Consider the following 13,359-nt stretch of genomic DNA (forward strand, 5'->3'; position numbering starts at 1 on the left):
AATTACACTTACAGTTCAGAAAGTATGTGAAGTCTGTTTAGAAAAACGAATCGAAACCGCAAAACAGAACCTCTCGATATGCTGACACATAAATCTACAGAGCCAGCTGTGAAAAATCCAATCCAATCCCATTTTAGCCCTCTGCAACACAGGCTGGGAAGCTTTGATTTCTACATTTTCTCAGATTATAATCACAATAGTTTCAAGTCATGCTACATTTAACACTGACATCAACACCTGTTAATTGGGTAGATATATCAGAATAGTTTTTCAAACAACCAGTGCTTGAAATGGGTATAAAACTGAAACCTCTGCTTCCCCATCAACTTTTCCTGTTAGTCCATACTGAAGGACGCTACTTGACCAAACTTGTATAATTCCTCATGAACTTGGACGTGTTATCATCTATGCGTCTACGCGATATGCTGATGTGGCACTTCTGTGAGGCACAAAGCAGTTTATGTTGCTGTGGAATGAAAGACGCTGAGTGTCTTGTCCATATTTAAAACCAATTCATTCCCCTTTGTGAAGAGGATTTAGATGAAAAGGGGCATGAGGGAGGCATAATAAAAGATGTACCTCTCTAAAATTAGCAATATTATGCAGAGGGGAGTCACACATGCCACAGTTCCTTGCTGAGACCCAAAGGGCTGCCAAGTTTTCACCCTAAACCACATTATAATTAACTGCAGTCGGTGTGTCATCCAGATTTAGAACAATACCTGATAAAAGAACCAAAATTAAATCAAGCAGTTCCAAGGAGCTTCACACAGGGAAGAAAAAATATCTACTTTTATTCATAAATTGGCATATTCAGACCAAACAGTTCTAAGGGGTCTGTGAGAGTAATGAGAACCAGGGAGATCCTTTAAGAACAACTTATCTTAATGGCTGTTCCCAAACCCTGAGTTTCACTGTTGGTCAGTGGCTGACATTAAGGAGGTGTTTATATATGTATATATGTGGGGTTTTCCAGTGGTACGCTTCTACATTTATCACCAAATACTTACATCATGCAAAGTCCAGACACAAAGGTCCCAGTCAACCAGAACCACCCAACTATGGTGGAGTTCCTGCACAGTTAGACGTTACATCTATGCCCAAAGATGGCTCTAAATGTCCCACACTGGAACTTTAATTTATAGCTCAGACCCTCCATGCTCTGCGTTAGAAACATAAATAACTTTGTTGTGAACGGCTGAGTCCTGACCTGAAGCTGTATCTACTCTGTGTACCTTTATCACCATTCAAACTATTCTCCACAGAACATAACAACACTGTGAATACTTACTTTATTTCCATTCAGGCATCCCACTCTGCCATTAAAACACCCAGGGGACATTTTCCAGCTCTAACAGCTCAGACCAAGAATGCTCACCTTACACATTCACCCTTAATGATTATATATATCTAACAGAGACCATAATGTGGGGATATGTTTTACATTATATTACAGGAGGAGAGAGCACCTCTTAATCTAAGATAGGTTAAAAACTGATAGTCACACATTATTATCTAAATAGGTTTACAATGACAGCCGAGTGTCAGCAAACACATCTCAGATATAGCTAAATATAACCTTAGCTTTGCAATATAAAAGGCCAGTTCAATAACAAAAGCATGCCCAATTTATCTGCTATCCACAACTGTATGACTTGTTTCCTCCTTTTCCATGATTTTCATTAGTGTTGATACAGCTAATCATAGTATTAAGAGATATTGTCAGAAAACCAAAGTAATGATGAAAAGACATCACTTTTTCATTTTAAAGCTTAAATTTACTATCAAGTGAACAAATGAAATAAAGTTACATGACTAATGAATGCATACATGTAAGTAAGAAGCACTAATTACAAAAATTATTTTCATAGAGTATAAAATGATGATTTAATTCCTAAAACTGTTGCTCAGATTAGACAAAAGTTGAGACAGAGAGCTCGAACTGTACAAACTGGGGCAATGTAGATAAGAAAAAAATAAACTTTTTTTATCTGCCTTATGGTCCTCGGGCCATGCTTCTCAAGTTATCTGTGAGGACTTGGTTAGGTCACTTTCACTTCATTTCACCACAATTACTCAGATTAGATCCCCATATGAAAAGAGTTACAAGTCTGTTGGGAGAAGCATAACTCCTGGGGGGGGGTTACATTTACTCAGTTTGCTTCTCCCCACGACATGAAAACATGTGCATTTCAATGTGACTGGCCTCCTATGTGGAAAATGGTTTATTCAGTTATGGATCACACCGCAGGAAGTGGTGTCTCAGTCCCAGTGTGAAACTGAATTTGCTCTGTTTTGGTCTCAGACTGCAACCCTAACCCTCCAAGAATAAACCACTCATGGTAATATCCAGTCTAATTCAGCAGTCAGCTAGATGACGTGTTATATTCTCAGCTGAAATAGTTGGTGACCTACAGTCACACGTGTACGGAAGTGAAAAGAAGCTTACAATTTACAGCTCCAACGACTAGAAGTTTAAAATGCTTTAATCACTTGATGGAAAACAGGACTTTGTTCTTTGGATTGGAAAAGGTTTCAGCTTTTTTTTAGGATATCTAATCAATCAATCAGTAAGAGCTCCACAGTAGCAATGAATTAAAGACACGTCATGTCCATGGGGTTTTCCCCATGTTTTATCATGTTTTAGGTTGTGTCATGTCTTGGTTTTTTTAGTTCATGGCTGTGTTCGAAACCACCTACTACTCCCACTACCTTTAACTTTTTTTAAGTTCCCGGATGCATAATAGATTGTCCGAAATGTTGGGTATGCATCATGAGGTCACTACTCATACTCAAACTACCCAGGATGCAACGGCGTTTCCTGTCAAAACGGCAGTTTCAAGCTAGCTACAACGAGGGTAGGTTCACTTCCTGTTTTCAAAACAAAAGCACCAATTGTATCATAATGGCTTTCCCTATGAAAAAGGCAACGGGTATTTTATTTTGTGAAAATAACCGGAAGTGCGTTGCTCACTGCGGCTAGCTTTAGTAGCGCCGAATTCGTCGGAACAAAATGGTAAATAGCCGGTATTTTGTCAGATTTTCAACACGTTGGGGATCTAAACGACTACTTTATCGCCTGAAAATGTTTCAAATGTTGCTAAAGTTTACAGAGTTTAGAGCTTAAGCGAAATCAGCTTCAGGCCGGCTGATTTCGGCTCGGGCAGGAGCGAAATGCATTGTGGGTAAACGCTCTGCATACTGTCTGATCGATCAGTATGCAGTATGCAAGTATGTAGTACTGTATGTAGTAGGCGTTTCGAAGACAGCCCATGTTTTGTTTTACTCTTGCCATTGTTTTTCCCCTCAGTCCCCATGTTCTGATCATTAGTTCACTCACGTCACCTGTATTCATTGTCCCCAGCTGCACTCACTCACCAATCACTCTCAGTTCACTATTCAGTTTCCAGACTCCCCTTTCAGTTTGTGATTTCTTTCCCCGATCTCACCATTCCCTTCTTGCCACGCCACGTCTTTTTTCATGCCATGTCATGCCAAGACTTTTTTTTTTTTTTTGTCACAGTCTTATTCATGTTTTGTCCCACAGCTTAGTTTTGTCATCCGGCTCAGCCGCGCCTTTTGTTAACCTTGTTTGTGAATAAACCAAGTTTTCTTTTTACCTCTGGAGTACCTCTCTCAGCAAGTCTGGGAGTTCAAGCCCTTCTCACGATTAGCTGAAAACAAACAGCGGGACGATTACCGTGCAACTTTTCCCACAAAATATCAAGACTGAGTGCAGAAACAGAGGGCTCGACCCAGTCCGTGTAACACTTTGCTGTGCTTTGTGGTCTGCCACAGCAATAATGGTTCAGTCCAAACGTAAACGTGTTTGTTCAGTTAAAAGGATCATTGTAAAAATAATTCTCCAAAGCAGCAATTAAAATGTGACAAAGAAAAAAAATGAAGAGATATTTATCCTTTGGTCTGAAAAAAAAAGGAAAATTTAATTCTACGCCCGTAGAAGATGGGTGGAGAAAAAGCTTTATACGTTGCAATTAACTTGTCAAATTAACTTGTACTGGCAGATTTATATATATAGCTGAGATTTCTACTTGTGTTTGTTTTCACGCATTCAAATACAGTGAGACAAGTTTGAAAAAAGAAATAGATAAAAGTTACTAAACTTTATCTCTAACATTGGCCCATATCATGATCATGGCTGTAAATGACAAAGAAGATATTTATAACAATGAGCTGAAGCGATGCTGCATCCATTTTACCCGTAATAACACCTCAACAGAGCCTCCACTGTTTACCATAAAGCTGATTGATCTGAGCGTTTTTTGTGTGCTTCCAGTCTTGCATGGTGGGTTCTCACAATCATCAATTTGCTTTGTTTCTCACTGGGTGTAAGAATACTATGGAGGATGTTGAGTATATGGAAGAAATGGACAATCCCACAAACATGAGGATTGTAGTCTCCAAGTTGCCTTTCAAAATAAGAGAGAGATGGCGGAACATAGCCTATGACATCAAAGAACAAAGAGGAAGGAGAGTAAGATTTGCAGATCTTGTGAACTTTATTGACCGGCAAGCTAAAATAACTACAGATCCTCTTTTTGGTAACGTTCAGGACAAAAACATATTGCCAAAGGTGGAAATACAAAAAGACTCTTTCAAGTATGCAAAAAGTGGAGTAAAAAGTAGCAGTTTTGCAACACAAGTAACTGTGGAAAAGAATAACTATGGAGCACCAAAAGTCCCTGCATTTAAATTTTGTGCCAAGTGCTACTGTTGCTGCATTTGAGCCACCCTGCACCTACTGTCAAAACAACCATGCACTGGAGTCTTGCAGGAAAATCCAACAGCTGGCTCACAAGGACAGAATAGACTTTTTGAAGAACAATGCACTATGTTATGGATGTCTTACTTATTGGCATATGATAAAAATGTGCACAAAACGAATGCAGTGCAAAACATGCTCTCTGAAACCTCCACAAATCCTACACGTTGAAAAGGACAACACCACCGACAAAAAAGATGTTGTATGCAATTCAACCTCTGTCCCAAACTGTTGAGGGACAGAGGTTGTCATGGTGGGTTCTCTTGTGGAACTTATTGAAACCAACAGTCTTAAACGGTAAATTGCAGAGCAAAATGGACTTTTGGTTTTCTCCTTTTCCATAAAAGCTGCACCATGAGGGTGCTGGATGTAGAAAAAGTACAGTTTCTCATTTAAAGTATCTTTGTAATAGCTGTGGTGAACATTTCCCCCTTTTCACCTAAATATGTGTGATTAACATCTACAGTCCCTACCCTAAAATAAGTCTATTTTCAAAGTTTATTGTTCTTGTTGATCACAGGCGAGTTACTTGACTTGACTTGAATCACCTGCATGTGAGAAGTGGCCATTACTGTGTCATTAAAAGCATAAAGTGGAGCTGTGAATGTCGAGCCGCTTCCTTTCTTCACCTGTAGATGATGTTAAGGCCCAATCCCAATTCTATTTTCTACCCCTTCGCCTACCCCTCGCCCCTACCCCTCGCCCCTTCAAACGGAGGGGTAGGCGAAGGGCTAAGAATGTCACCCCTTCGAATTGGGACAGCACTTCACACTCACGAACGTAATAAGTTCGCGCCGTCAGTTGTTACGTAACCAAAAGCGACAGCTTTAGCCAGAAGTAAACAAACATGACCGGTGCTGTGGTGTTCGCGCTGTCCTGGGCTATTCGGATATTTTTAGAAATATCTGCGTCAAATCGACGGAGTGCCATCAGGCGAAGGCGTCTTCGACATCTGGGAGCATTGCTGGATCTTGTTACGGTATGTAGAATTATAAATTAATACAAATAACGCGTGTGAGTGAGCAGCTGGTAGCTTCCAGAGCCGGCGTGTGAAAATGATTGTGTGTGTGTGTGTGTGTTTGAAAGTGCTTCTAACTGTACATTTGTGATATCGTGTAATATAGAAACAATTTGCTTGTCTCGTTGGATTTGCTGATTTATTGATTGGAGTAGTATCCTAACCTGGCTAACCTAGCTGAAAGCATAAGCTAACGTTTAGCCTTTGTTACTCGCCTCGTTCCGTTTGGGATAAACATGCAGCTCATGCGTTTTTGAAGCGGTTTTCTTTGTACCAGGTTCAGATTTGATGACTTAAATAAATGCACTGCCTTGTGTGTGCTATCAATGTGTTGGTTTGGGAGGATGAAAGCCTGATCTTTCCATGTTTTTCTTTCCAGCAGACGGGTCGTCCTACAAATTATTGCCCATTGGACCACAACATGTACCCCAATTTTTTTGTTATCCCTTGTATAATAAATCTCTTCATACCAATATCCGTTCCAGTCGTTCATATGATGTTGATGTGATAATCATGCTCACAAACCTTTTGTCCTTAATTTCTTTTATTAGGCTCACATTACAGACTGGTAAGGCAGCTTGTTTTCAGAAATAACAGCTTAAAGTGTCTGCTGTAAAGTGTCTGCTGCAAATATGGACAATAAACAGTATGAATATAAACGGGCAACAGTGCAATCATCAAGAACGAGATGACCGGAGCAGGAACAGCGGATGGCGCATCGGAGGTGCTGGGCTCAGTGATGTTCTGGGGGAACAAGAAACGACATGACATTATAGCATGCACTTTCATCCATTGTAAAATATAAAAAAAGGTGTTTCAGAATGCGGTAGTGGTGGCTGTGTGTACAATAGGTGCATGGCGCATCAACTCACCGTAAAGTTTGTCTATCATGCGCTCAAACCGAGCTAAAAAGCGCTCCGTTTTCTGCTCGTGGCGCTTCTGCTCCTTCAGGCTCTCGTGTATCAGGTAATCCATTATGGGATTGGACTTCCTACTTCTTTTTGGGGATGGGGATGACTTTAGAAACAGATCTTCGTTTTCGGCGCTAAACCTGATCAGGCTCTTTGTGCTTGAGTCCCTGTGAATCAGTCACGTATATGAATACTTGTGATAATAGGTAGCGAAATGACGCTCATGTCACTCAAAAGGAACTTCTCTATGGTTAACCAACTACATTGCTTGTAAATACTCGCGTTACAATTTAAAACAACAACTCTTTCCCAGCACCTTCACATGCATTGACCGATTACTCCATGTAAAATAGTGACTTTTCCCATGTGCGTTTATAACAGAAAATAACTACACATTGCCACCATGTTAAACTCACACAATACACCAGTTATCACAACTTAAAACGATTAAAACAGTTAAATTATGGCAAAAAAATAGAAGAACTTACATTTGTGTGGTGCTCTCTTTGCTTCTGCCATTTTTAAAAAGACTCGCGATCTCCCGGTAGTCGCGTTGTATTCTGGGAAATATATCATACCCCTTCAAACGGAGTCTGCCTGGCCGAAGCCCTCCGTTTCAAGGGCTACAACGGAGGGGTAGGGCTAAGGGGAAGGGCTTTGGAAGAGTATTGGGACAACACTACCTCTACACGTGAACGCGCAAAACGGAGGGGAAGGGGTAAGGGGTAGGGCCAAGGGGTGAATTGGGATTGGGCCTAAAGGAAGCATCAGCTCACATTTCCTTAGAAGGAGGAGCTTTCTGAGTCAGTTTGGTGATTTAGAAGAAGCACGACAGCGACAGACAGATTCAAAGCATCTCCCAGAGGTAGGAATATGGAGGCAGAGAGAAGACGGAGTGTGTATCTGTGTGCGCTCGGCCTTTCACTTAAACTTGTGTGGATCTTGCTGGGCTGATAAGGATCACTCATTATGTGGTGAGTTAGTTCTCTGCTGAGCCTCGTCACGAACCCTGGCCACATCAACAAGCTGCTCATCTGTATTCATGGGTGGTTAACAGCTGGTGCACCTCCCCTCTGAAATACAGCAGGTGAAGGGAGATGAATGAGCACACACACATAAGCAGCACACTCTGCCTGCCTGAATTCAGATGGCATTTAAGAGTTTATTTCTTCCTGAATCCAGCTTCTCTAAAATACATTTAGCTGTTTTTCCATTGCGGGATCATGGTAAGCTGTCCTCGACTTACACACAACCAAAGAAAATCTCCTCAGTTTGGCTCAGAAAGAGATTGTTGTTTTTACTAAATGTGAATAAACGCACGTCACCGCTCCGTCAGATCACCTTGGCGGCAAATTTCAACACAAAGTTAATTTTTTTTTTTGCATCTTCATCTCTTTGATGTTTATGAAATTGAATTTATTTTTCCCCTGCTGGTAAAAACAAAACTAAATGAAGACAGAAAGACACTCGTGGCATTTTATCGAAGTACCTCGGTGGTAATAAAGCTGAACTAAGGCTACATTCACACTGCAGGTCTTAATGCTCAGATCAGATTTTTTTTTTTTTTGCGTGGTTGTTCACATTACAATTTAAATACGAACACTATCAGACCCCGGTGTGAACAGTCTACGGCCCAGAAGAAGACGTGACATCACACGCAGCGTTTATGGATGCTACACATGTCATCGTGTGTTTATCAGTTCTGAAGTTCTGAAATTTGGGCCACCAAAAATATGACCAAGTGACAAAGGTAAGAAGAAGGCTGAGAAAAAAAGAGGGCACAAATTTTAATGAGGCGGTGTCTGCCGTGCTCGTTTCATCCATCGTTTACAATCGATCTCGTTGCGTTCCGTCTCCTCCGGCGCAGAATTGTGACGTCCGTCTCACTTCAGTGACGTAAAAGTTGGATGAAACGCATGAACATGACCGTTCAGACTGAGGTCGCTTTGAAAAAACATCGGATATGTATCTGATTTGGGTCAGATTTATGACAAAATCAGAGATTTTTTGGGCCACTTTTGCAAGACTCAAGACTCATCACTGTGAGGACCAAGAAAATGAAGCAGGGGTTTGGTGTTTGGTGTGGATCAGGCTCACTTTAATCAAAATTGGTAAGTGCAGCATAGGCTTTGGTGAGTGAATTTGGTTCAATTGTGTAACCCAAAAAGTGACTAAAAGTGAACCAATAGAAAAACAGCAGGCAATAACCAAGGCAGACTTGTTTTAGTGATGTTTTTCCGTATCTCCTCTTATAGCACACTGGAGGAAAATGTTGATCACAAAAATACACCAAAGGGATAAACAGGTAAACAGTGTGTTCAATTCATGGTAAAGGCCCTTGATCAGTAACCCTGTGAGCCTGAGAAAAACAACATTTATTATTATTATTTGCACTGAAGAAAACCTACAGTACTTTATTGACACTGATCCTCCACTTCATATATAAATATATCCTTCACTTTATATATGGCTTCCAAGGAACAAGACTTGCCATTTCTATGTGGTCTTGAGCAGTAGTTCTCCAGGCTTTCTGAAGATTTTCTTTGAACATTTGCTGCTTTTTTCCTGTTATGCTATGAAGTGTGCGGTGTCAGAGGATACTGGACAAGTGCCTCATCAGAAATGGGCTCCATGGAAGGGTGGCTGTCAAGAAGCCGTTCTTAAAGAAGGGAAACAGGGAGAAAAGGCTGAGCTGTGCCAAAGGACACAAGAAGTGGACTGAAAATCAGTGGCAGCAGGTCTGATGGAGGGATGAATCCTCCCCAGAGCCCGGAGCTCAACATTACTGAAGCAGTGTGGGATCATGTTGGCAGAGAACGGAACAAAAGGCAGCCCACATCCAAAGAAGAGCTTTGGGATGTCTCTCAAGATAGCTGGATTATGTAAAAGTGACATAAACACATAATGTAGTAATAAATAAAATGGTGGCAAGAAAGAAGTCAAAGTGACAGTTTAAAAAGGAAAAAGATATGGCACTTCAAACATTGTTCAGAAGAAATGCAGAAATAACTAATGCACTCATTATATTTGCTAAAAAAAAAAAGGAATAGTCCATTTAGTGGTGTGCTGGGTCTCGCTTTAAATCATGTTACTCTCAAGCATGAGTCATGTATTCAAATAGTTCTGCAGGGTGGTTAACAAGTAAAATAGGAGGGAAAATTACATCTTATGACTCTCGGGGGTGGAAGAGTCTGCTCTCTCTTAGTTTCAGTGCAAAGTGTGCCAGCGGATTAATTTAGTTCTGATTATAGGATCATCCTTCAATCAGAGGCCCCGCTGAGGTGTCTTTGTGAGAGACACTTAACTCCTGCCAGAGCCACTGACCTTCCTGTGGAGCAGGGTGAACTGAAATTCACTTCAGGGGGATCAAGAATAAAAATATTAGAAAATCAAATATCTGCTGGCGTGAAATAAAATTGCTTTTACACCCATTCTCCTCTTGAGGATTGCTTGGCCTTTTCAGGGTAGAATTCACTCATGTACTGAACTCAAATACAATAAGCATTTATAACAATGACACAATATCTGCTACATTTAGAATAAAAAACTATTAATTTTTTACTTTACGACATGTATTTGACCGTATAGTTTCTTTTTAAATGCATATGTTGTACAAAAGAACTATGAAGTATTTTATCATTGATAGTGGCGCTAAAACACTTGGTTTAAGCTGTAAAGAGGAGCCAATACACACCCAAAGAATGCAATGAGTGCAGTCGTCCTGTAATTTGTCAGACTGTCAGTCGCAACACCCACGGATGAACACAATATATTTGAAACTTCAACAAATGTTACCAATCACAAGAATTTCTATTAGTTCTTTTAAAGGGATAGTTCGCCTCTTTTGAAGCTGTATGACATCCCATATTAGCAATATCATTGCTAATATGTCCCGTAATTTTTGTCCAGAAAATAAAGCATCTTGCTTTGCTTGCTGTGTAAACTGTGCAGACCGAAGTGCAGACCGAGCAGTAAACACCGTAACAGGTGCAGCTATCGCTAGGTGGCTGATCGCATTGATATGAAGGGAGGCAAAAATAGTGCCAAGCAATTGTGAGGTCTGACTTTTTCTGGAGGGACGATTTTGTGATGCAAATGTATTACTCTTTTGAACGCATATTGTTTTGAGAACCAAAACGCTTTATTTTCGGGACCCTAGCCAACTAGCCGGACTACCTTCGTCAACGCCAAAACGAGGCTGGAACTCGGCTCAAAAGACGCAGCAGGGGGTAAGAAAATGTTCATAAATAATATTGTTAATATGGGATGTCATACAACTTCATGTCAAAAGAGGCGAACTATCCCTTTAATGAACTGATACTGACTACTGACACTTCCTGATCATATGTGCGTTGGGACATATATTGAGTGGAAAATCAACAGCTTTACCTTTCAGGTCCTATCCTAGACCCTATCCACTCCGTCCTACCCCCACCCTTTTTGGATGGACTTAAAAGCCTCGTTTCCACTGTCAGTACGGGTCGGGTCGCTTTGGGGTCAGCTTGCGTTCCCACTGTACAAAGGGGACTCTCGGGGGTGGGCGGAGTGCGTGCCGAAGCGTAAATAGCAAATAGCATCCATAAATTTGAATCACCTCCAGTGTTTTTGGTCCACGCCGCTCCTGCTGTTGTGGTCCTTGATCCGCCGGAAATCGCTCCGAAGCTTCTTCAGCTTAATGCCACACCGGCTCGCGGTCCGGTTGAAACCACTCTCTGCCATTTTTGCAGCAATCAGCTGGAAAAAAGTTTCGTTTCGCACAGCGCCATCGAGCTCCCGCTGCACAGCCTCCTCACCAACAACGGAGAGCAGAGCCTGGAACCGGTCCTCTGTGCTGGGTACCCCAAGCAGAAGGGTTACAGAAATGGTAACGGGTACCATGGGACCGGTACGCTTTTGTGGTAGTGGAAACACTGAAATAAGCAAACCGTTCTGAACCGACCCATACCGGACTGCATAGTGGAAATGAGGCTTAAGTTTGGATTCACACAGAAGTGGAAATTAGGGACTAATATTTCGGCCCGACCTCGGTATCGGTCGATCGTCATCCTGTAAACGGCAATCAATTTATAGGCAAAAAGGTTAACATAAAGCAATGGCATTAACAGATGTTGCACCGTCTTTGCCTGACAGGATAACATTGCAGCATGGAAATATCTGAGGGAAAAACCCCATGTGATCATAGCAAATGGCCAAAATCAGCGAAGCAGCCTTGAACGATCAAAGATCCGCTTTTATCATTCTTGACATTGATACCAAACTTATCTCAATCATACATTAAACTAATGAGCCATTTATCTAACCATGACTTTTTAAAAGAGTCTCACCATTTCCACAGCAACACCTACAATTCAGACAGCAAAGTCACTTAATATCTAATTAATATGCCACATTATCATTGACTTAAAGGGGAACTCCGGGGCATTTGAAGCGCAATCCCATTGCTAGAGGTTGTCAAAAACTGATAGTAGGACACAGACAGGTGCAAATCGGCGCTCCCTGTGTGGAGATCGCGCTGTTCGCTCAGCCTGTCATGCGAGGCTAATACGTGGTGGCTAAGGGGCAAGCGCTAACCCTTCCACGTAAAACAACAACTTGCACACAGCAGAAACGTCACACCACTTTATAAACCATCCGACAATAAAGTCACAAGCCTTACCATCAAAACCATATGCATGGTTCTCACATTACTGGCATGGGGACGTTACAAAACAACTTTATAAACAGCATGTCACTTACCGGTTGTTGGTATGCTCGCGCATGTGAAAGCCCAAAAGAGTCAATGGACGATACTCCCAAATACAAAACAATTATCTTCTCTAGAAAAACTGCGTTCAAGTATTTAAAACATAACAACAATACATGCCCAGTAATATTGTTAGCCACCACGAAGTTGGCTAGCATGACAGGCTGCGCATACAGCGCAATCGCCGCACAGGGAGCGCCAATTTGCACCGGTCTGTGTCCTACTGTCAGTATTTGACAACCTCTAGCAATGGGATTGCGCTTGAAATGCCCCGGAGTTCCCCTTTAAGGAAGAAAACAGCACTGTGGCAGTAAAGATATCATCGTGTTTTATAACCGTGATACAAAGGCTCAACAATTCTATTGTTGCTTGGCACAAAGAGCTTCTTATTTATGATTTTTCGCCTTCTCCAAATGCACATCCCACAAGTGCTTCAATTACAAATATAAAAGCTAATCAGTGGATGCCTTCTTCTACTTTTACCGATAGTAATAGAATATAATAGAAGAATTGAGAAAACAATAAAGCCATGAGTCCCAGGAGGCCAAAGTTTACAGCATGACTCTATAAAGTAATTACACTGCAACTAAATTTAAGAATTTATTCATAATCAATAATAATTTTTCCACCAAGTAATGCTGATCTTCAGTAATATTTTGCAGAATTCAGCGCATAGACAAAGCTTGGAAAGCACACTTAAAGAGTGTGATTATTACTGATATTTGTATTTCACCAATGATTGAGGCAGTGTTTAGTTATTTCAACATATATGTTACTGCTAGAGGTTTGACACTGGGCAGATGTGTTTCAAGTGAACAAGGATTATGATCCATAATGGTGTGGCTTTTCCTTAAAGAACATCAGGCTTTGTAGTGACATATTGTCAGAGCCAAAAATTGTACTC

The 13,359-nt window shown here is 41.1% G+C and overlaps 1 long non-coding RNA gene across 1 annotated transcript; it reads right to left on the reverse strand.

Moving 5' to 3' along the window:
• Nucleotides 1-6,395: 6,395 nt before the first annotated feature.
• Nucleotides 6,396-7,392, reverse strand: LOC142400442 (uncharacterized). Its single transcript, XR_012772932.1, has 3 exons — nucleotides 7,201-7,392; nucleotides 6,674-6,879; nucleotides 6,396-6,545 (listed from the first exon to the last, which is right to left on the reverse strand). It is a non-coding gene; the product is annotated as an uncharacterized LOC142400442 (long non-coding RNA).
• Nucleotides 7,393-13,359: the final 5,967 nt, after the last annotated feature.

The sequence above is a fragment of the Odontesthes bonariensis genome, chromosome 2 (genome assembly GCF_027942865.1).
Source record: "Odontesthes bonariensis isolate fOdoBon6 chromosome 2, fOdoBon6.hap1, whole genome shotgun sequence".
Classification (NCBI taxonomy): domain Eukaryota; kingdom Metazoa; phylum Chordata; class Actinopteri; order Atheriniformes; family Atherinopsidae; genus Odontesthes; species Odontesthes bonariensis.